The 25,740-nt window shown below is 37.7% G+C and overlaps 1 protein-coding gene across 1 annotated transcript in view; it reads left to right on the top strand.

The window, feature by feature from the left end:
* The first annotated feature begins 372 nt into the window (after positions 1-372).
* Positions 373-25,740, top strand: part of LOC140243740 (E3 ubiquitin-protein ligase HECW2-like) — a 161,455-nt gene continuing 136,087 nt past the window's right edge. Inside the window, exon 1 of the mRNA XM_072323405.1 lies at positions 373-473. The gene's annotated coding sequence lies outside the window, so the exon portion shown is untranslated. The remainder of the gene's footprint in view (positions 474-25,740) is intronic.

The following is a 25,740-nucleotide window of genomic DNA, read 5'->3' as shown; positions in this document are numbered from 1 at the left end:
TCATACAGAATGAATCAAAGTAGTAAAATGACACAGTCGCTAATATTTTTGCGACAGAAACACCTGAAGAAAAGGGAGAAGAAAGGCCTAGATAATCTATAATGACGGAACGTAAAGGTAGTCATACGCCATCATCAGTTGGGTTGTTATTCCGCTTTTTCAACTCTCCTGTATTCTGTGCGCTACCTCGCACAGCACCGAGGGGGAAGCCATACTATGGATCAAGCCGAGCTGCCGGTAGAGATCAAGGGGAAGATAGCCGAACTGTCCACCCAGTGAAAGCAGCGGTATGTGTGTACCGTACCCGTCGGTATCACACGGTGTGGTCTTCTAGCTAAGACGGATCCATTCATTACGTTTATACCGGAAGCGGAGGTGCTGCGGGTACTGTACTGTGGATTAGCCGTCCTGATTCTGGATACTGCATACGAGAAATTACCGTTCAGCATCGCTTTCCCTGAGACAATACTGAGGTAAACTGACTAGTTTCCTTTGTCTTTCAATTGTTCTAAATATCAAACGTGTATTCGCGCGAAGCAACATCTGTCGGTAGCTGATGTTGCAATTGAATTAACGGCCATGATTTTGCGTTATCTTATTTCTACGCCCTGCCAGCTTATAATACGGCTCTATCGTGGCGCAGCTACGCAGTGCATTGGCGTACCGGAGTACTATGTCTGCCCGAGCGGCGACGAACGGAGCTCGGAGTGCAGTGCACTGGATGTATGGAATTAGAATGGAAGGAGGCGTGTATTACATACAACATTGGGATGTTGACTCTGGTACTTGTAATATGTGGCTGATGCTTGCCATCTAATAGTAATAATATGATGGAATAGTTGTTAAAGTACACCCCAGGCTAAGCCGTCAGATGAAATGTACCTTGTGTTTTTCTAAGGAAAGGATAGTTTTAAATGAACATATTTCTACTAGTACCACTGTCTCCTGTCTGTGATCCTGTGCTGTGCGTGTAGAAGTAGTAAAGTAGATCTAGAATTAGGGTTTTAGTATAAATGAAAGACCTAGATTTTTTGTGTCTGTTTTATCAAAATTTGCTATTAATATAGAGGTCTAGTTCAATAATTCAATTGAAATGCATAATCTAAATGATTTTTGATGATCATGTAAATTATGCATACAAAGTAATTTAGCTCTAATTTTTAGAGATACCAAGTCTCCAAGACTACTACTCAGTACTACAGTACAGTAGCCTTCAAATTGCTGACACTATATTAAAGTTAAAGCTGCATCCCTAAACTTTACCTGTCAATGTGGTGGTATATTTTTTGATCCACCCAGCCCATGTTTAATGACAAGAACTAGTTTCTTTTTCCAATTCAAAATTGAGTTGAGATATGTAAGTTAAAGGATTACATCATCTTTGTGTCATTCCACAACAGGAAGACCTAGTGTAGCTACAGTGTACATATAGATTGAAAACATCACCCCATGCCATGTGATTAGCGCTGAAATCTAAAAAACAAACAAACAAAAAACTGAAGTTATCCTTCTCACAAAATCCCTTTCTGGTGTACATGTATTTGGATAAAACCAAACTCATGGTACATTAGCAGGCCTGTAACTGGGGGGGAGGGGGGGGGGTTCATGGGGTTCTGCGGCCCCCCATTTGTCAGCAGCCAAAAAAACCCCCAAAAGAAATAAAAAGAAAAAAAAAACGAGTGCCAGAACCCTTTTTGTTTTGCTTGTCATTTGATGAATCTCAGAATTGACAGTACAACTGAAACAGGAAAAATTGCACAGGGAAGCCTTTTTTTTGCTTTTTTTTTTTTTTTTGCTTGTCAGCCGATGAAACCTGGAAGTGTTCTTTTTTGTGTTTTTTGTTTTGTTTTGTTTTTTGCTTGTCGGCTGATTAAACCCGGATGTGGTCCACTTTTTCTAATTCTGAATCCCCCCCCCCCCATAAAATTAAAAATCTTAATGGCCTGATTAAGAGGAAAAACTCATAATATGCTTGATTTGCTGTCTTTGCTAGTTGAGAGCATATATGCAAGCAATTAGCACTCACGCACTGGTGGTTAAAATGGCTATGTCCTTGACTACCAGTGGACAATTGATTTGCTTCTCTCCAAAATCAACACAGAGTATAGTCATTGAGTACATGGTCATGGAGGCTGGTGTAGCGGAGGGTTTAAAGACAAAAATCAATGAAATGTTTTCAGGACGATGGTGCACAGTGTGGGCCCTATGTGGTCTTCATTAGTGTGTAAGCATACACATACATGCAGTGTATGTCACTTGCAATGCTACACTTTGTATTTAAATACCTTTCTGAACACCAACCAAGTACATTGTAGCAAATAAATGTTTTAGCATCAATTTACACTTTATGACATATCAACTATAAGTATTGTATCCTCTCTTTGAATATCCCTTCACAATAAGCATATTTTGTGGGGATATAATATGTTTGCACGAGTATGGTTTCTAGCAGTCTTAAGAAAGGACCTCATTTTTAAATAGTAACATCTGTTGATGAGTGGAAAACGTGTGTAGGCAGACATTGTTATTTGTTTTGTTCTTGTTTTTAAGTGATGATTTTGGTTTCTTGTAGACTCCCCAAACTTTGCATTCCTTGGAGTGAAGATGGTACAGTAGGCATAGACCTGTATATGGTAATTGGTATGCTGTAAAAGTGGACATTTTTGTGGTACCAGTAATGGAATTTTCGAGCATTTCGCGCAACCACAAACTAGTGTGAAAATATAACCACGTGAGTATTTTTGCTTGCAGTAGTTGATGTCTTGATTCTGCGGAATCAAAAACATGCGAAATTCTTACTGCCGGCTGAGGGTGAAAAATAAAGTCTCGCGAAAATATACTTTTACAGTATTCGGTATACAGAATAGTGACATATAATGTCTGTGTGATGTATTTAACACTGCATGTATCTTGGAACTACCATTAGCTGGACTGATCATAGTTTTCTTTTAGTGTTTTTAATAGTAGAAACAACAAAAATCCACCAACAACAAAAACAAACAAACAAACAAACAATAACAATAGTTTAGGACTGTTGGACTTCCCATTTATCTCTCTGAAAATTCTTCTGCTTCTGGTACTAAATGCTTTCTGTGTGGCGTATGTTGATCCCTGCCCCCACGTACGCCCCAATTTTACACTCCAGGGAGCTTTTTACTGGCCATGACCCCTTCAATAGCTATGACCTACATTGCATAGAGACACAATGCAATGCATGTCAAGCACATTCCTTTAACAAATAGTTTTCTCTTTTCGCTTTCTTAAAACACTAAAAGGTGTTCTTTTTAACCCGTTGAGGACGAGTATACTCGGGCAGGTGTCTATGGGAAATGTGTGTTGTAGGAAAAGCAAACCGTCCTCAACAGGTTATATGCTGGATAAAGGGGTGGGGAGGGGAGTTTGAGTGTGTGTGTGTGTGTGTGTGCATAATGTCTGCGCATACGCTTGCAGGTCCATTGTTCTCTTTGTTTTCTCTCTCTCTCTCTCTGTCTGTGAAACTGACCAAATGCTATTGTGTAGACATAATGGAATTCGAGTTCACAGAGGTCGTGTGGCTGACCTTACTCTGTCTAAGGGTCACTGTGCAAAATGCAATTTATACAATGTATAGTGTATTGTGCAAATGTAGGAAAAGGCTGCTGGAATGTGTCTTGCTATCTGCACTAACTCTACAAGTCACTGTCCAAAGTCTTCTTCAACCACCTGATCACAGAAGCAAACAAGAACTTGTGCTTTGTACAAAACCTGATTTGTATCATACATTGTATTCTGTTCGGCTCTGGACCTAAAAATGGAGAAAATAACAAAAAGAAGCCTCTGTTCAGTGTGTAAATTTAGGTTTCTCTCAGAAAAGAATTGTTCATTCAATTTAACCCGTTGAGGATAAGTCCCGTGGTACACATGTATACTTGGGCAGGTGTCAGACGGGAAAAGGGTGTTGTAGCAAAATGAGTCTGTCCTCAATGGCCCGAATTCACGAAGGTGGTACAAATGAAACCATGGTTTAAACCATGGATTGCCAAGTGTCGCATGGGATATTTCGCTACGAAATCAGTCATTTCGTCGATGAAATCATTATTTTGTAAAGAAATGACAACATTTTGTAACTAAATGAACATTTCGTCCACGAAATGATAATTTCGTTAACAAAACAGTCATTTTGTCGACGAAATGATCAATTTTGTAACGAAATATTCCGTTTGACACTTGGCGCTCCATGGTTTTTGTCCATGGTTTAGACCATGGTGTCGTTTGTACCACCTTCGTGAATTCGGGCGAATGAGTTGATGTGGCACACTCAAACCTCAGTAGATAGACCTACACGTATGCTACCCATCCAAAAAAAAAAAAACAACAAAAAAACAAAAAAACTGACAGTGAGAAAAAGATAGGTCTACTTTATAAGTATAGTGTCTGTTGTATATTTCAGATGGAGCTATGTTGTGGAAGTCCAAATTGAAAAAAACAAACTTGAAACGAACCTAAACTCAACTTTCAGTTGAAACTGGCAATTGCCATTGTCAATCATAATATTATGTCATACAGTTCATTGAGTCTAGGTACAAAGTATTGATATTCAGTACATCAGTCATTGAACAGAGTTTAATTCCTGCATATAATCCTCTTCTGGTTTTGCATCGTCTTCTCTTTTTCCAAGTATTCCTCTGTCAAAACTTTAAATGTTTCATTGCAACAAAGCTGTTTCTTTTACGTTGATTCTTGATTTTAGTTATTACATCTTAAATACTCATCTTTTGCATTTTTATGCATGATACAAATTTGTTTGCTTGTTGTTGTTTGTGCAAAATAAAAGTGTGCAAAATATACAGAGGTGTCATTACAATACAACAAAATTACAATTCATAGGGCCTACACCGTAATACTTAACCTGGTGAAGACGAGTCCCGAGAATACTCGGGCAGGTGTCTTTTGGAAATGTGTGTTATGTAGCAAAATCAGTCTGTCCTCAACAGGTTAATTAATATCATTATACTACAATGTGTGGTCCTGCTCACCCTGAGTAGCCTCTTCAGTATTAGCACTGCTTTCCAAGAGGACCCAACCATTATCATTGGCCCTTGGCAGCATAGCCAGATACCCAGTTATTGTGAAGTACCCATTTTATTAGCTATCAATCAAAAAATGAAGTAGAATATTTGAGTAGATTATTAAATGTGATTACCCAGCCGTGACAGGAAAATAAAGACCTTTGTGAAATGTTCAGTAGGTTAAAGGGCACTCACTACAGTTGAAGGTGGACTTTTTTTTTTCAGTTGAATGAAAACCATAATAAACTGCACTTTTTTCCTCAAAGCATCCATTCATTTTGTAATTTTCATGTCTTTTCTATATAAGAAGAAAAATAAAAAAGTTCTGGTAATGGTGGTTTACGTGATTGCCACAAACAGTGATCTGTATCATTTTAACACAAATTAATAAATTTCAAGCCTATTAGTATTACAGTCATTGTGAGCTATGGATAATGTTCTCAATTATCACATGTGACGGCCCAGCTCAAAACCCACATAAAGTAGGCCAAACAAATGTTCACTTTTTTACATAGCTTGAAAGAGTAATCTGTAAGCTTTAGAAAGGTATTTCTATAAGATTTTAAAATTGGATCATCTCATTCAAAAAGTGATTGAAATATTACCAAAGAGAGAGTTAGGAGGTGTGATTTCGTTTAAGGAAGAAAGAAGATTAAATTATTTAGAGTCACTCAGGCATGCTGTGCAGAAGTTAATAAAAAGCACAATGAAAGTGCTCAGCGCATGTCTGGAAAAATATGGTCCAGAAAAACTGCTAATCAATTTGGGTATTGCTCTAAGTCATCAAATTTTAACAGTACTGTAAAAGTGGATATTTTCGCGCGACTAATTTTTCGCGCTTGGCCGGGTAAGAAGAGTTTCGCGTGTTTTTAATTCCGCGGAATCAAGACATCACGCACAGCCAGGAATGTATGGCAAGCAAAAATATTTGCCTGCTTTTATTTTCGCGCTAGTTTCTGGTTGCGCAAAATGCGCAAAAATTTCAACACTGCGAAAATTTCCACTTTCACAGTAGTTGTCGAGAAGAGATTGCTTTCACAGTTAAGGCACTCTTTAAAAATTTGAGTCGTTATATTTTGGTCCATTACAGAAAATCCTAATCTGTGACCTTATGTGGGTTTGAGCCGGGTGCCTAGGGCAGTCACAAATGTGTTTAGAAAATTGCTTCAAAGTTATATTACGTATATATTCCGGTTTCCCCCGCCTGTCATTTTTGTTTGACTTGATTTATGGCTACAAGTTTCTTTGTACTACGTTATCAGGCATTATGAACCAAAGGGCACTCAATATTTATGTTGCTACAAGACAGAAACATCCATTTCAGTCTTTTTTATATCTAATTTGCAGACTCAGAGAAAATAATGACAAGATAATCTAGACTCAGTGGAAATGTTTTTCACTCTCATGTCAAATTTTATTGCCTCTTACAGTTTTATAGATTATGACCTCGTGGGCATTGAATTGTAAGTAGTGCCTACTGCATGTGTGCAGTTTCACCCAGAATGAAAATCATATTGATGGAGAAATAATTGAGAATTTGCCTTGTGCTGTGGATCGAGTTCAATTAAATGCAAACCACTTTCCAAGAATACATGCAGGCCTAAAATTGTACTTGAATTTCGAACAGAAATTACACAGTACATCTCATGGAGCCCTTTAATATTTTCATCTTCTCACTTGCACTGCAGAACAATGCATCTTCTTAGAATAGACAAAGTAAACTACCTCAAATCGAGATGGAATGCACCTTTTACTGTCATGAATGCACCATAAAGATCTGCTAAACTGACAAAATCAAGATTTCCTTGCTGCAAATATGTTCAAGTGGCACTTCTAAGAGACACCTATCCCTGCCCTATCTCTTTCTCCATTATATATGTACATTTCTTGTACCTGTTGGAAAATGCAAACCACTGTACAGTATCTATTAGAGCTGTATGTACAGCTTGTAAATTCATACATGCTCAAGTTGTGCCTTGAAAGTGGATGCATGTGAAATACATGGCAGTCATGTGCATTTGCTTTATAGAACGCATTAAAAAGGGTGTTTAGATGGCATGCTTTATGATGGGGCAGAAATGCGAAGGTCATACATAAATGGGAATAAATGAGGCCAGATCAGCATGTTAAGTGCATACAGTGCAAGTGTTGTTTGAGCACTCAGTGTACCCTACCCTTGAATTAAAATGTTCTGACCCTGAATTTTGTCTGCCTATGAATGCAAACAGCATAATGAAATGCAGTGAGGGGTACAGTTTTGCGTGGGAAAGTTGCTGAAATCTGTATGCTGGATAGATGATGATTGTGTCCGGATCCATTATATGACATAGGTCTTATCTTGCCTTTTTTTTTTCTTCTAATGGAGGACTGGAAATCGTACAGAATGGTATCATACAAGCATATTGGCATCAGTTATGAACACTACATCATGCAAATATCAAACTTGCTATTTTCTGTGGATATTTGATACAGACATCAACTTCTCTTATAGATGTGAATTCATTCGGAAAATTGTACCACATTTGAACCCTTGCATGGTTTGTGATCTATCATTCTCTCACAACACATACACTGTACTTTGACCATTCTAACTTATGGACATCATGCATCCCCTCCCCACGGTCAACTACATGTACATGTGCCCTTTAACAATACAAATATCAATCGGGTGCGATGTATGAATAGAGCTTGCGCTGATGGGCTCACAAACTCTTTTGTTCTGCACAAATCAGGCACCAGAATGCGATGTCTGGGGTCAGCAAATACAGATATCTACTGCGATCAGCTTTAATCGCTAATGTACATGTTCATATGCTGTAGCAGAGCAAGGGCAAACTAAATCAGGACAAAGGTAAAAACTACTGTGATATACGAATTCTACCAACAGAAAGAGAACAAGTGCTGATAGAATAAACTCTGACCTTTTTAATAAACCCATTTTTTGGGACTTTACAAAGAAACATGAATTTAGGCCACGAAAGCAGGCACTCTTGTCTTCATCTTGGGAACCTGGTACAAATTGTATACCAGGTTCCCATATATCAGTTGCTCCCACGGGAACCTGGTATACCATGTTCCCGTAAGGAACGGGTTAAATGTGTGTATACCACTTTGTAGGTTACATTCATGTTGTGATATGATGCTAAATGAGCTTTACAAAAAGAAACTTAACCCGTTGAGGGCGAGTCCCGAGTATACTCGGGCAGGTGTCTATGGGAAATGCGTGTTGTAGCAAAATCAGTCCGTCCTCAACGGGTTAAAAGCTACAAAAGTAAAAATATTTTTACTTGAATTTTTTTTTTTTTAACAGTGTTAAAGAAAGTCAGAAGGAGCTCTTGTTTCAGGAACTTCAGGCATCGAAAGCGTTGGAAAGTAGAAGGGTCCAAACAAAATGTTTGTAGTTTTGTGTCTGGAAAAACAAGAAAGAAACCAAACAGCACAGCTTAAAAATATCTCTGTTGGTAAGAGTGTCCAACGATACCAAGTAGGTATTGGTCTTCAGATTTATTAGCCAAAGTTTGAGATTTAAACTTTGGCAGTTGCTTTATAATAACATTACAAAGGAAGTTAATGTACCTTTGAGGAACTTAGAAAGTGATTAGTGGGTAAATTTTTAATCTTAATTTGTTGTTACTTTTGAATAGAAATGTTTCATGCTCAGTCTCTCATATTTTATGAATTTAGTTTTCGTCAAAGATATTTGGTCACACTCAGGTTTCAGAATCTATTCTTCATTCATGTTAAATAGTAATAGCGTGAACACCCCCCCCCCCCCTCAATTTCATAGTGTGTTATCAGGTCCTTATAAATGTTATATAAACAGCCAATTTTAATCCAAATTCGAGCACTAATCTTTTCAATACCAGAGGCCTGAAAGTTTGCTCGGATGTGTATATATGCATGGTGGGAAAATTTGCTAACTTTTGCTGGTAAAGTTCATTTGAATGAAATTTTCAGTTCTCTTGTTAGTGGCTATCACTTATGAGTAAGATTGAACTTTACAAGTACATTGTCATATCAGTCAAGGATAATTACAGTATTAAATTCTTTGGGAAGTACTTTCATAGATGTAGTAGAAACAGTGAAATAGTGGTAGTACTACAGGTAGTAGTAGTCATATTTTATGGTTGTATAAAATTGTAGTAGTAGTCATATTTTATGGTTGTATAAAATTGTAGTAGTACAGGTAGAAAGGTAAATGGCCTTAGCAGCATTACAGTGCTACATGTGACATGTATGAACAATGTATTGTTGAATTTGCAATGCACTATGGCTCAAAGCATTCTCCATTGCAGAGGATGAGGAACAACATTTTAGGTATTTATGTAATTTTTTAAATTATCTTTATTATTATCTTCCTTTTCATGTAATTTGAAGGTTCAATGCTTGGAGGAAATTTTCCTATGACAGCAACAACAACAACAAAAAAGATATTATGAAAGGATATTAACAAAAAGGATATTATTAAAGGCATTGTTTGCCATTTCCACATGAAACAAGAACCCAACTTTAGTGCTTCAAAATACAGTACGTTTAGTTCTGAAATGTGAGTTAGGGAAAAAACAACCAGTGTAGAAAAGTTAATCAGTATAATCAATGATAAGTATTGTCAAATATACAGAATGTAAACAATAGTTCAGATAAAAAGATTGTTTCTAGATGTTTTGTGATGCAACTGACCTACACATTATGCATCAAAAGCAATAACTGACATGTTTAAATCACTGCTCCCAAAGGTAAACAGCACCTTTAAGGTGCACACATTTGTCACCAAGATCAGTTCATGTTTTATGCCAATCAAATAGCAAACATGTTTGACCTTGTGAAGCTTCATGATAATCTGTGAATGATATTATAACCCACAAAGAGGTTGCTTTTTGTGAGGAAAAAGGCCATGTTATTGGTAAAATATTATCTTTATCTTTTTGTCAGTGTTGTCAAAGTGTTGATATTCTCTTTGCCGGCATCTCTGTATGATACACTATTCATGGTATAAATGTGAATGCTGCTTGATCTTTTTTTTTCTTCCACCCCAGTCATCTGGATTGAATATTTTATAAGCATCATCATCATCCTCATTTACAATGTACATTACCAACGTTGTGTAGATCATGTTCATCATGACCGCCAACTACAAGCTCCACAATAAATTAGTATGTACAGTATGTGACTTTGCGACTGTCATTCAATTTATGAATCAGTTCCCGACTATCATCATCTTTGTCTAGTATCATCTTCATCCCCACCCACTTCATGTAATGCTGACTTTGTCATGATCATGATAATTATTATTATATCTTGATGATATTCATCATTACTAATTGATACAATATGATTGATTAAAAATGATTGGCCAAAGCTGTTCCACAAAGGAGAGAAGCAAGCATGTCATCAGTTTTAACATTAAATTGATGATGCTAGCTAAGTGTACTGGAGAGCATTTTATATGCACACAGTCATTGCATCCTCCATGCATCTATCCATCCACCTGTAGTGAATCGCAGCATCCATGACGACTCTTCATATCATAGGTCCAAAGATGAGTGAGATGGGCGTCCATTCCATTGAGAACAAACAGATGGATGCTGTGTGCTTCTCTGCGTTACAAGACTACCCATGGATATACACTACTGTCCTGGGCTCTTCCTATACTGCACACTGTCTGTGATGAATCTCAAGCCGGCATTCTGTCATAATTTCATCCTTCATAAACCATGTCTTGTCCATCTACCCCTCTCTCCCCTCCCCTCCCCCCATCCCCTCCCCTCTCCCCTCCTCCTCCTCACCATCCCCACCCCACCCCTCCCCTCTCTCTCTTTATACTGTAGCTCACTGTCGCTGTCAATATGGTAGAATACTGCTGGTAGGGGCACAGCCAACGTCATAGACAAATAATCAAGGGGGCATCAATAGAATTACCATGAGATTCGACCTCCTTGGGTGATGAGTGTCAAGAGTGAATGCTCTGACCCGAAATCATCGTTCTAGTTTGTTGCCTCTGCCGCAATTTGTCATATTCTTTCCCTTTGCTGCGCTCCTGGCTGTTGTTGTGGTACTGAAGCCCTACATGTGCGATTACTTTATTTTGTATGCGCTCCGTCTCCATCCCATGTGAAATTTTGATGCATGCCCCCGCGATGTTGTACATCACAATATTATGTACTCGATCTCCGAATCTTGCCATTGAGCCAGAACGCAGTCTGACTATTAGCTACATGCAATGCCTGACGTACGCAAACACTTGTAGTTGCACATTGACACAGTTGCATGTTCTGTTTTTACCTCGTTTTTACTGAGGTTTCATACTGGTAGGTTCATGCATTATGTAGGCCCTACATGTTGTAGGTTGTATGCACCAGCAGCCATGTTAGATACGTATACTGAACACCAATTGCTTGTATAAGTACATTGTATATGAGTAAAAAATACATTTGGATATGACATGGCTTACTTGGAACATCTGTAGTATGTGTGATAATGTTTACATGTTGCTCGGGAAGTGGTATACTATGCTTTAGTGATCCAGGTAGAGCATAGCCCTGTTGTGTAGTGTGTAGTACATGCACTGAGATATGTACGGGTCATATTCAAATATGATATTTCATATAAACATAGTCCACATACTGTACATGTCTATTTGTTTATTAATAGGTACATTATCACTGCCAAGTTGGTATCTAATAGGATACTTATGTATTCAACTTTATACATTATATTGAAACAGGTGTGTATGCATGATACAGATTTTTCTTTGTATGGTCTGTGGAGACAAATACCTACAGGTACCTGCAATATCTTGTATGAATCTCAAGTGCGGAACAGTTTCAGAGGAGGGGTGAGGTTGTTGTACGTTCATGTAGTACAATGCTGTGCATTTAACATTTTCTAAAAATGAAAAAGGAAAACTTTACAGTTTCTAATGTAGATGATGCTGAAAATGATGATGATGAGGGTGAGGGCAGTAGTGATTTTATACCAGTATCTTGGCATCTGAGACTGCTGTTATTATGAACATTACTGTCAAGTATTATGAACATTACTGTCAAGATTACAACAATGTATACTCAATACCACTAGTCAGCTATGTATTTTGAAGAGTTTACGTTATTGAAAATGGGCCAAAACATACTGAAACAGCACACCAATGTGAAAGGCTAATGTAGGTCGAAAGTCAAGTTTACAGAAATAGGTCTCTCCAGTGTTGTTGTTGTTGTTTTTGGCCTACTGATAATATCCAATGGTTTAGATTCCATGTAGGCATAATGGATAGCGTTTGCTGACATGTTGCTGGTACAGTCTGCAGTGCGCTGTACCCATAAATCATTATGTTATACTCTACTGTGTCAGGCATTGTCCCCCCCCCCCCCCCCCCCCGAAAAAAAGAAGAAGTAATAATGAAGTTTTGTGATAATACAGTATTTGCAACATGAGAACCAGAGATATTTTCTTAATAATGAAAAAACTTGTCCAGGCTTGGCCCAACCTGGCAACAGCTAATGAGTTCAAGTTGATTTTGGCTATTAAAGGGTTTAATAACATGAGGTGAATTATCATATCCACAAATAAAGGAAACGCAATACAATTTGAGATAACCGGAAAAAGAAATACTCATGAACCATGAAATCTTGTTCATCATAAAACTCGATAGTTTGTATTTATAGTGGGGGTCGAATGCATACCAAATGTTCACATTATCATGTACATACTGGGTTTGATCTGTGCCAGGGACTTTAACTTTGACAGTGTGTACAAAGCTGGACGGAAGAATTTCATGAGTTTGAATCATTACGCAGCACCCGCTGCATGCTATAATAAGGATTAGAACCAGCGCTGGTTGTTGGGCGGAAGCTTGATGCTTTCGAGAAGCAGCTTTTTTGCTGATCCGGAAGTTAATCACTGATGGTCATCGCCAGCTAAGGTAAACAAACCTGCTGTCATGACCAACCGCTACTGATAAACGCGGCACAACTTGCACATTTTTATGCTCAATCATGTTCGCAGTTACATGTATTAAAGAAATTCACAAGCTCATGAATGCTGTTTATCGGAGCAGAACTGGGTTACCATGAAAATGGAGCCAGATGATTGCCTGCTTTGGATAGGCGACCTGATCAGTATAAACTGACAAGAGACTGCTTTTTCAAAAAAAGGGTCTTTGAGGAGGCTCCAAATTTTTGCGGTCATACATTGTGTAAATGGGGTCTCAGTGCCATTGATATCTCGTACAGCTAGTGTAGCTGTCAGTGATAAGCAAAGACTTCAAGGGGATCGAGACTGCAGTGTGTTAAATTGACCTTGCTGTTCACAGCAATATACGCGGCGAAACAGTGAAGGGTATTACATAGCTGGATTCTTTTTTCTTTCTGTTTTCGTAACACACCCAGAATCCAATCTTGAATATTCCAAACCTGTTTTTCTTTTCTTTCTATCTATTTCTGTCTTCCCTTAGCCCTGTAGGGGGGTGGTGCGGCTGTTTCTTTCTTTTTTTCCCCCGCTCGGTCCGTCCCTTCCCTTCGGTGGCTCATTTTGATTGACCACGCAGTGCGCGGTGGCACAGTGTAGCAACCACTGTGAGAACATGACATCTCCCCATCACGAACCTCATCTCCCTCTGGGCTGGCTCTCTGTAGTCTTAGCATTCAGACTTCCAATCTTTGATTTTTGTATTATTGTGATGTACATAGGGCCTATGTATTTTTTTATGCGAAGTATGAACTGAAAACCAAAAGACTTGCTTAAGGTGCTGGCATAATCAAGTGGAAATTGCTCTTGCGAAAGGACATTTTTAAGTGGTCAGTCTTCATGTGTATGCTGAATGCCATAAACTTTCATTATTGAAAGGCTTGATTTGATTGTTTCGCTTTGCAACATATTGATACAGAATTTAAAATATGTAAATATAAACTTTCATTATTGAAAGGCTTGATTTGATTGTTTCGCTTTGCAACATATTGATACAGAATTTAAAATATGTACAATGTACTGTAAACATCAATATTTTAATGTGATTGATTTTTTGCGCTGAGCGGCTCAAAAACGTATTCGAGGGTTGTTGAATTTGTGCTGCGCAATTGTCAACCCATTCACATTGTGCAGAGAAAATTGTGAAGACATTTTTTCTGGTTTTAGAATTTGTGGTAACCAGAAGAAGCGTGAAATACACAAAAATTAATATACTGCGAAACTTTCTGAGTTTAAAGTAATAATAGGCAAGAAAAAATCTTGCCAAAGACACTGGCCCTCGATGGGATAAATGAAGGCTCTTGGCGAAGGGGTAACTGCGGAGGGGTACATATTGTGGTAGCATTCGATGCATTCTCTGGGTCTCTTACAATCGATATGTACATGTATGATGGAGGCAGTGATAATGAAGGGGGGATATGGCATCTTGGTAGAGGCTCAAGATTTTTTCTTTTCATCAATACAAAGTGTATAAATTTGTTCTTTTACACACTGATGGAAATTCCTACCAGCAGCAACATACACCCATGGATGCTGCAATGCGTGCATGCTGTTCAGGTGATGTCATTTTGTATGTTAGTATGTGATTGTGATTTATTCATTTTTTAAGAAATCATGAAATCTTGCCACTAATTATATGCATTGCTAGTTTAGTTTGTGTTATTTTATGTTTTTGCATAGGTACAATTGTATGATTGTATGTGTACAATTATCTACAATGTCAGTATGTGTGTAACAACTGCATGTAACAACTTTTGTGTGAAAATAAGAAATAATATGCATCAATGTTAATTTATATTTATGGCAAGTAAATTTGACCTACCGCTAAACAAGGACCTGTTGCAAAACTTCTTCATTTGACATGCAGGAAAGAATTGGAGATGCCTTGTTTTTTTAAAAAGAAGTGCTTTTAATAGATTTAAACTGTTTCTCAACCTTCTTCCTACACTGTAAAGTGTACAATCTTGTCTCTTTGGCATTCAAGTATGAAAAAACAACAACAAACAAACAAACAATGTAAAGCTTCCAGTTTGAGGGTATGTTTTTCTGTAGTTGGACATTGGTGACTGTAAATTATGAAAAGACAGTTTTCTCAACTGCTCAGTGCCTTGACTTGTATTCCTGTACTCAATACTCGATAGTGCCTGCTCAGATATGAGAAAAACTAACTGTGATTCACATCAAAATTGTGCTTTCCTTCCCAGAGGAAATCACTAGTGCAAATTGCTTCTAATTGATGAATTTAATTCCATGTGACCCTGTCTTGGATGATTCTGCCTTTGATGAGCTACAAGTTGCTTGCTGTTATTCTACAACCCCCCCCCCCCAACAACAACAACAACAACAAACAAAATGTGCTATCCCACCCAGATCAGCTTTAATGCAGCAAGTACTATTTAGCAAGGAAATTACAATGTATTGCTAGATCATTATATGATGATGATGATGATAATAACAATAATAATAATAATAATAATAATAATAATAATAATAATAATAATAATAATAATAATAATAATAATAATGGTTATTATTATTATTATTATTATTATTATTATTATTATTATTATTATTATTATTATTATTATTATTATTATTATTATTATTATCATTATTATTATTATCACAAGTACAGTTGTAGTGGTATTATTTAGTCCCATTAGTAGTAGAAGTAATAGCATTGACATTGAATAGTAGTATTCTTTTCTTATCTCACAATTCATCCATAGACGAGATAATGGGGTATAAACTATATAAGTATTATCATAATTATGCAGATCACTCAACAATTGTGAGGACACTTGTAAGTGACAAATAGAAATTGTATGCATTATGATTATCATTATTTTCAAATCTGTCTGAATATCAGATAGTCTGTGAAACATTTATGATAGCCCATTAAGCCCTGTGTTGATTTGCAGCAGAATTTATCACCTTGTCAACAATAAATTAGTGCCTCAGAATTTTCCTTCATTACTTCCGCTGGAAAAAGATTATATGGATGCCGTTATGAAGACCCATTAACCCATTGAGGACAGTTTGATTTTGCTACAACACGCATTTCCTAAAGATGCTTGCTCGAGCATGCTCAGGACTCGTCCTCAACGGGTTAAAGGGACTGTACAGTACTGGTTGAGGTAAGGGATTCATGTTTTGAACATTTCTAAGTGAGATAATGAGAAACCTCTTATGAAATTTGAAAGAGCATGTAATTTTAAGAAGGATTCAACGTTTGTTTGATGAAAATTGGTTTTGAAATGGCTGAGATATCCAAAAAAGTGATAATAATAAAAGGCGACAGGCCACAACTTTATTAGGATCTCTTTGTTTCACCTTGTTTTTGGATATCTCAGCCATTTCAGAACCGATTTTCATCAAATAAATTTTTGATACCCTTTAGAATTGCATGCTCTTTGACATCTCGAAGAGTGGTTTCTGAATATCTCGCAAAACGTTAAAAGCTAAATCCTCACCTCGACCAGAACTGTACACACCCTTTAACTCTGTATGAAATCAGGAAAAAAGGATAAAATTTGCCAATTTCAGAATGAAACAGGAGCAGGAGATCTTCTGAAATGTGTAAATGTTGGCAGTTTCAGGATCCATCGATGATTCAGCATTTCAGAAGGCTTTAGAATATTATCCAACTCAAACGTTGAATTCAAATATGATCAATAACAAGTTCAAATGAAAGCGTCGACCATATATATATACTTTGTATTAACAATATAATGTTTTTACTCAGTTTTATAAAACACCAAAAGTGAATAGCAAAAAATTATAAATCATCAAAAAACACAGCACCAAACGACATATTCAAATGTTATTTCTGGGATTTGATGGGTTAAATTATCCATGAGTGATGTGAGGTCACGACAGCTTTCAACATAAAACAATCATCGTCTGTTTTGTACCAAAGTCCCATGTGAAGGGCCAGAGTGTCAAATAAATAATGCATAAATCATGATTATGTTGACTTTTAGACTGTACAATCAATGTCATAATGCTGTGTACAATGTATTTATTTGAGATTTATTTTTTGATATGTCTTTCCTCAAGAGGATGTTTTTGTTTGAATGCCGATTTTCAAGGATTTGTGACTCATAGTTTTTCTCATCCAATTCTGGGTGTTGCTGATATTCCAACAAGTCAGATGTTTGATTTTGCATCACATCATTAGCCCTTGTTTGCAGAACATGATGACAGTTTGCTGATTTGTTTGCAGAACATGATGATATTTTGCTGATTTGTACCGAGTATATAGATCTACAAGTTTCAAAAAAATAATTCCTTCTAGGAATTAGATGACTCAGTCATTCTTTGTCTGTCTGTCTGTCTGTCTTTCTCTTTCCGACTTGTTTTAACTTCTTTCTGTCGCAATGTAGGTGCGTCCGATTTTGTGGAATGAAAAATAATTCCATGAAATGTTTTGTGATTGTAAATATTTGTGAGAGAACTGAAAGATGCACCGTGCACCTTATTTCTGTGACTTTCCTTATCATCTGCACAGGGTGAGGGCAAAGTCTCAGCTAACAATGTGTATAATGCATCTCATTCTCGTACTCCAGATAATGTGGCAACAGGTTTCAAACTAGAGGCACATTGACCCATGATGAACCAGGCTTTGATTGATTTCATGGAGCTTGGTATTGGAATTCAAGTAAAAGGTTAATGGAGAAGAAATGATGTGCCTACAGGGGAAAACCATCTGAAATGTGTTCTGAATTACAGATTGAGCTAACCTATAAAGTGCAGTGTAAGCAGTGTATGAATTTTACCTGGAGGTTTACTCTCTATACTAACATAGATTTGGGTATGTGGGACTACTGCAATATGTCTTCAATATGTTCTGAGATTTAGTCTTCAATTGATAACAAAAACAACTGTACAGTGAGCATTTGTTTTGTTTGATAGATACTTTATTTTCTGCAAATCAATATACATAAGTTACATAATCATGAACATGTAGGAAATGTACAAAGTAAATTCAACACAGTCGTTTGACTTGCATAAACAGCAATATACATAAGTTGCATAATCATAAACATGTAGGAAATATACAAAGTGAATTTACTATAGAGTCGTTTGACTTAAACAACGATATAAAAGGAAATTAATGATATAATATACAGTTACTTATGCATGTCTATGCAGCTGGGATTACAATAACGTGTAGTTAAGAAGCAATTACAATGTATGCAGAGGGCCGCCATTATAAGCATTGCTTGAAAAGATGGCCGGCCAGAGGAAAAGATAGGGACGTACTAGATTCGTAACAATACAGTGAGCATTTAAGAATATGAACTTTCTGTTTAAAAGGAGAAAACTGGTCTTCAGTTTTCAGAACAATGGGACTAGTTTTGTTTCAACTTATACAACACCAACTGACTATGATTCATATATAATTGTGTTTGAACTGATCAAAACTAATATTACTGTGACATTCTGTGAATATTTGCCGTCGCATTTTTTCAGATGATATCATCCACAGCATTCAATTGAAACTCTCGACTCGATGGTTTTATATCAATTCCACTGTTTTCCTGAAATTTCATGTGTTTCACAGCCTTGTGGGATTGATAAGTCAAGATCAAATATAATCATGATGCGTCTTGCCAATGATATTGCAAAATGGCATGACGATTACACACAGCCATATCATATGTTTGCTGGTATGGGATCTGTAGAAGTAGGGAAAAAGTCTTCATGGGTACATAGGACAACATATTTTGATTCCTTGTACTATGGTGTGCATACATATCACCGGATATGTTGCTTAAAACCGGGATTCTCATTAACCTTGGTCATTCACTTGTTGTGAGTACACAAATTTTATGTTAAAGGTGCATAGTCCCAGTAGTGTAGAGGGGGCTGTTGATGATACTGCCGATCACCGTTAGCATTGATACGAAGATAACCGAAGTTGAGCTGTCATCAAGAGTAAAGCGCGTAGGTGTTGCTAAGTAACGTTGCCTTCGTTGTCTTCTCTGCGCAACACGCAGTCTGTAGTAATACCAGGGTGCGTGCATATGTACTTCTTATTATGACATCACAAAAGAAGTTTGCTAAAGCTGTCATCCCCCTCAGCCGAATCATGAGCCGAACTGTGATCGGACCACGGACTACAGTGAATCGGACTTCTTCAGACTCGGGGAAGTGGGCCAAAGCGTAAGCGCTAAAGAGGAGTCGATAACGTAGGTCTCTATAGGAAACTTGCGCCGTGCGCCCGCGTACGCATTTGACTAAAACACCGGGACCATGCACCTTTAAAGGGATGATACAGTATTGGTTGAGATGGGGATTGGGCTTTTAACTTTTTGTGAGATACCAAGAAACCACACATGAAATCTAGTACAAAGCATACCATTTTATGAGGAAGTCATAGTTTATCTAATGAAAATCGGTTTTGAAATGGCTGAGACATCTAAAAACTATTGAATACTTTTGCATACATTTCCATGTAAGAAGATTATCAGTGACAAAATTTGGTTCCCCAAATTCCTTTATGAGGTTTGGAGTACCACCTTACTCCTTAAAAAAGAAAAGAAAAAGAAGGGAGAAGAAAAAAAAAGGCAACATGTTTGCAACTTATTTGCAGGGATCAAGATTCTGGTGAGTACCATTCAAAGTCCAAGACTGATATTTGTTGTGTGTGCTTTCCTCAATAGATAAGACTGTAACATCAACTGGCAGGTACTGTATGTGGGTATGTAAAGTGATAATCTAGCAATGCTATTGTGTTGATGATGAGGGGGAGGGGGATTAGTGATTGACTTTGAGATTCACTTTGTACCAGTTCTTGGTATCTTATACATTTTGCCCATTGGTTTTGAGTATACCCAGTAAAACTGTGATTGATTCAGTGGGAAGGACTGTACTCATTATCAACACTCAATGACAATTATGGATTTCCACTGTTCAGACCGAAAGGCAGTGAAGCCCTTGAATGAATAGATTTAGCCAGTCTAAATTTTCGCAAATGGGGTCCCTCCTGACGATTTCACGAGTGGTTAAAGGAATAGTACAGTATTGGTGGGGGCAAGGATTAGGCTTTTAACTTTTTGTGAGCTATACCAAGAAACCACTTATGAAATAGTACAGAGCATACCATTTTAGGACCAATTCAAAGTTTATTTGATGAAAATCGGTTTTGAAATGGCTGAGACATCCAAAAACAAAGTAAAATAAAGCGATCATAATAAAAGGTGGGTCCCACCTTTTAAAAGGATTGCTCTATTTTGCGTATCTCAGCTATTTCAAAACCAATTTTTATCATATAAACATTGAATTCCCCTTGGAATTACATGCTCTTTCATATTTCATAAGTGTTTTCTCATTATCTCACCCAAACTGTTAGAAACCTGAAGTTAGGTCTCAACCAAAACTACACAATCCCTTTAAATTTACGACCGTGGAGTACTGTACTTAACAGAGAAATTTCTATGTGTGCATCACATTCATATCGGGATCAGAGTCATTATTTTTGCGTGTCCTTAATTTCACGAATAGCACCTGACTCACGAAATTCACGAAAATAAAAAACCTCGCAAAGTATTTGGCGTATACATTATTTGAGCATATATACATGCATGTATGTGCAAAAAAGTTGGTTCTTGATGAATTATTACGGTTGTGCCCCTGTGAATCAGTGTAAAAAAAAATAGTTCAGTCTCATTTTTTTTTCAGCAGCAAGGAGCTAAAATACGAATGACAGATTAGCACAACTGATATTCATTGTATCATGTATTTCAGGACTGGAAAAGAACTAGATACACACACATATATGCACAGACCTACAGACAGACAGACACACACATGCATATACCTAGTACATGCAAATGCATTAATATTAAACATCCATGAATATTATCGGTCAAATTTCCTGATAGTCTCTCTGTTACCATCCTCTCAGTCTTGCTCTTCTTCTGTTGCCATGGTGATACGGGTTCGTGTTGCTTGGCTGCGCAGTCGGGGAGTACAGTGGAGTGCGTTGCACCGGAGGCAGTCCGACGACGGGGCACGGGGGAAACAAAAGCCGAGGCATCAGCAAAGGGTATTCCACTTGAGAAAGAGAGAGAGAGAGAGGGGAGAGTAACGGAGCTGGCCAGTTTATTCCGACTGACGACAAAATCATCGTCTGTGCAAAGGTCCGAGCGCACTGGGCCTCTCGCCTGCAGGGACGTAGCGGCTCTGAGAGCGAATTTCTATGGAGGAGATTGGGGTATCGGTAGTGGAGAAAAAAACGATAACCAAAAAATGGTACAGCTGAGTGACATCATTGAACCTACCCTCCTTTTCCTTTCTTTTTTTTTTCTTTAAACTTGGAGAAAAATCTGTTTCTAAGGGAATTTCCTCAGATGGAATGTTGCGACATTGACAGTGCAGGATATGGATAGTGCAGAGCAGTGTAGATTTGAGTTAATACATGTACAATATATTTGTAGTAGAATACTGTAAAACCAGAAATATTTGCATATTGGAGTCAACAGTCTTGTTGTTTTTTTGCATATTGGAGCTGACAGCCTTTCTTTGTGGCATGAAATTTTCATGATTTGCCACTGGCATTCACTGCATATTGTGGACAAGAACTTTCGTGTGCATTTTAATTACGTGAATCTAGGCTCCTTGTGAACTTTGTAAAAATGTCATGCATGGAAAATTTGTTGCTTTTAATACAGTATGCTATCAAAGAAAAAACAAAAACCCATTATAGTATGTAGTCCTGTTTCATGAATATTGAGTAGGGGGTGGGGTCACAACACTGTACCTAACTTAAACAGGAATTTGCCTAAAGATGCTATTGGTTTTCCTATTTAATGATATATGAGGTATGCAATATCTAGACCAAACTATCTCTAGCCTTTTAAAATGTTTTTGCATGCTCTATTGAGCACCCCATTATTAGATGGGGGTAGGAAGAGTAAAGTACACAGGTAGGCTCTGGACGTGATTAGAAACATTAGCAAATCGGGTACCGGTGCTGTTCGTTATTCCGAAGGTTTGCTATTCCGAAGGTTCGTTAATCCGAAGGTTCGATGATCCGAAACGCGCAAATTCCTATACCTAGAGGCTCGTTAATCCGAAAATGAAAAGGGGTTTGTTAATCCGAACATTTGTGGCGTTATTCCGAAGATTCGTTAATCCGAAAATGAAATTCGGAACAACGAACCTTCGGAATAGCGAATCTTCGGACTAAAGAGCCTTCGGAATAACGAACCTTCGGAATAACGAACCTTCGGAATAACGAGCTGTAAGCAGCAAATCTCATAACATGCTATTCTGCCATTCATTTTTAGTGACGTACAGGAGTGGCATTCTCATTGCACTCAATATAAAATATATATGTATATATATATTTTTTTTTTTTTTTTGGGGGGGGGGAGGAGGCTGTGATCAGGATCATGATGCAAATTTTATAATGAGAATGCAAAAAATGTGGCTTTTTTTTCAGACCGTTTTTGGTTGCGATCCCAATCGCGCAAATTTGTGCAAGTTTTTAGCAAAATGATGTGAAGTTATGCAGTGAGGACAGTGCCTGAAAAAATGTCAAGATTTTATATCCTACGATTCAAAGCGTGTGACACTCGTTGCTTTTTTTTACCAGCTGTGGCGCACGCGGTATTGAATTGGCAGTACATTCATTTATTTAATATGTGTGCAGATCAGCTTTTTGCATATAATTGCGACCCAAAAGGTTTCGAAATCTTTTACAGTGAGAACACCAAATCAAAAAGATACAACCTTTATCATGACCCAAATTTCAAAATTTTTGTAATGAGAACAACACTTATATTGAATATCGTACAAGAATGAGGACACTGCAAATCTAAAAATAAATAAATAAATAAAAAATCAAGCACAGCTGCCGTCAGATCAAGAAGAAGTTTGAGCAAGAGAATCTAAGAACAGCATGAGCAAGAACCATGATCATAGCAAGCTACAGGAGGCAACTCCTCCCCTCAGCAGGAAAAAAAAACACACACACACACACACAAAACAACAACAACAAAAGAAGTACCGTTAGGTTTTAGATGCAGATCCCTGACATATTACGCCCCTGATACCGTACACTGTACCACATTTTGTACCCATACAGGTGTACACAATGCACCGCAGACAATGGACTTTGTTACTTACCAACCTCCTGCATTTCTCTCAATCTGAATTGTGTGCTTACAATAATCTGCAGTTTACAAGAGTGTTTAATAAGCTGATTTTGTGTTTGGTATGCAGGGTATGAAAGAGATCTAGTGGTCACAGAAGGTGTAGTAGCATAAAACTTGTGTGAACCTTGCCTGTGCTCCGTGCACGTGTAGCTTTAATACAGGGTTCCTCAGCAGAAATGCCTGAACTTGAACCAATGTTTTTCACTAAACGATGCGAAATTCACAACCAATGCTTGCCCTTTGTGTCACTCTACAGTATCAAACATGCACCAGCTACTGAAAAGACAGAACGCAAAAAGAAATATCTGGGTATGACACTATGAGCTATATACTAGCTATCAGAGCTTCTATAGTTTTCGAGATCTCACATTTCTACAGTGATAGCGAGCTGCAGCATGTATTCACAGTGCAAAGCTGCTTCATGTAGGCCTATGAGTTGATTGTGGATGTGCTATTAAAGCCCAATGCCCATTGTGCGATCTGAACCTGCGAGCTGGTGGCGAGCTGGTGTGAGCTGTATGGGGCTCCAAGTGTTGCATGGCCTATTTCGTTACAAAATCAGTCATTTCGTCGACGAAATTACCATTTTGACAACGAAATTATCAGTTTGTTGACGAAATGTTGTCATGTAATGAAATGGGCCATGCGACACTTGGCGCCCCATACAGCTTGCACCAGCTCACTACCAGCTAGCAGGCTCAGATCTCACAGTGGGCATTGGGCTTTAGATTCTGTGAATACCGGTATTAAGTGTGAGGGGCTCCTTGAAATCAGACACAAGATAGGGAGGTGGGTGAATTTTAAACGTGAACAATACTGTAGTTGTATCACTTGCCAACACATTTTCAAATTAGATATTGTGATGATTTTTATTGCCTCACAGCTCTCCACTTGGTTTTTACCTGAGCAAACAATCTTATTGTTGGTCCACAGCCAATAATACTTGTAAATCCCCCCCCCCCCCCAATATATTTATATATAAGATAGTCATAGCACTCTTTTTAATATCGTTTGATGCAATGGATATTAAAAAAGTTTCTTCGTTACTTGAAATACAATTTTGAAATGAGAGTACTTTCACAATACTTTTGGCACAGATCAGTTGAGACTTGTTGGTCGTTGATATCAAGCTACAATTTAATTTCATATGGCATCTACTGTGATTGATACCAAATGTATCACTGTTTATTGTAAATGTATTGCTACTAAACTTAAAAAGATAAATTTCTTTCTTCTTCTGTATATTTTGTATAATTCTAATGAATTTTGACTGTTATAAAGATTGTTGCCATAAACGTGGAGTGGCTTAGCACTTTGAGGTATACAGTATGTCTACTCACTTGTCACCCTTGTGCTGAGCTAGCGATTGAAAAATTGTTCAAGTCGCCATGAACGTGGAGTGGCTTGGCACTTTAAAGGACAAGTTCACCTTCATAAACATAAGGATTGAGAGAATGCAGCAATATTAGTAGCACACATCAGTGAAAGTGAGGAAAATTGGACAATTGATGCAAAAGTTATGAATTTTTAAAATTTTTGTGTTGGAACCGCTGGATGAGGAGACTACCGGTACTAAGGCTCGTGATGTCATATGAGTACAACAGTATTAAGAAAATGTAAAGAAAATTCAACATATTTTCACTTTTTTTGCATAATAAAAGAGCACTTGACTTGCCTCTTTCTAAAGGCAATGGGAATAATATTACCCATAACATAGATGTCAGTAAAGAGTCAAGGGAATGTGTACTTTTTTCAAAAGATGAAATTTTGTGAAATTCTCTTTATATGTTCCTTATATTGTTGTACGCATGTGACATCATACACTGCAGTAGTCTTCTCATCCAGCAGTGACTGCACAAAAACTTCAAAAATTCATAACTTTTCAACGGATTGTCCGATTTTCCTCAAACTTTCAATGATGTGTTCTACTAATATTGCTACATTCTCTCAATCCTTATGTTGATGAAGGTGAACTTGTCCTTTAAGGTACGTGTCTACTGCTGTCACCCTGGCACTGGGCTAGCCATTGAATGAATTTTGACTGTTCAAAAGAAAAATTGTTCAAGTCGCCATGAACGTGGAGTGGCTTGGCACTTTAAGTTACGTGTCTACTGCTGTCACCCTGGCACTGGGCTAGCCATTGAATGAATTTTGACTGTTCAAAAGAAAAATTGTTCAAGTCGCCATGAACGTGGAGTGGCTTGGCACTTTAAGGTATGTGTCTACTGCTGTCACCCTGGCACTGGGCCAGCAGGAGGTGTGTTCGTCTCCCGCTTATTTACAAGAAGCAGTCTCTCCTTTTGTTTATTTCCAGCAGGTGCACGCTCCTGTTTGGAAATATGACATGAATTTTTTAATTATCATCCTTCCTCCTTCCTGGGAATTCCTGCGTGATTTCGTACGAAATTTGAACTTGCCACGCACTAAAACGAGCAATGCTTCATTTCTCGTACACGGACGCTATGTACAGGCATGATGTTGCCTTATTTGGGGTACACTACATAGCCATTGAAAGTTCTGAAGAGGGTTTTGTTGTATATGTGTGTGTGTGTGTGTGTGTGTGT

The sequence above is a fragment of the Diadema setosum genome, chromosome 20, assembly GCF_964275005.1.
Source record: "Diadema setosum chromosome 20, eeDiaSeto1, whole genome shotgun sequence".
Taxonomy (NCBI): Eukaryota; Metazoa; Echinodermata; class Echinoidea; order Diadematoida; family Diadematidae; genus Diadema; species Diadema setosum.
This window is presented reverse-complemented; position numbering and strand designations above follow the sequence as displayed.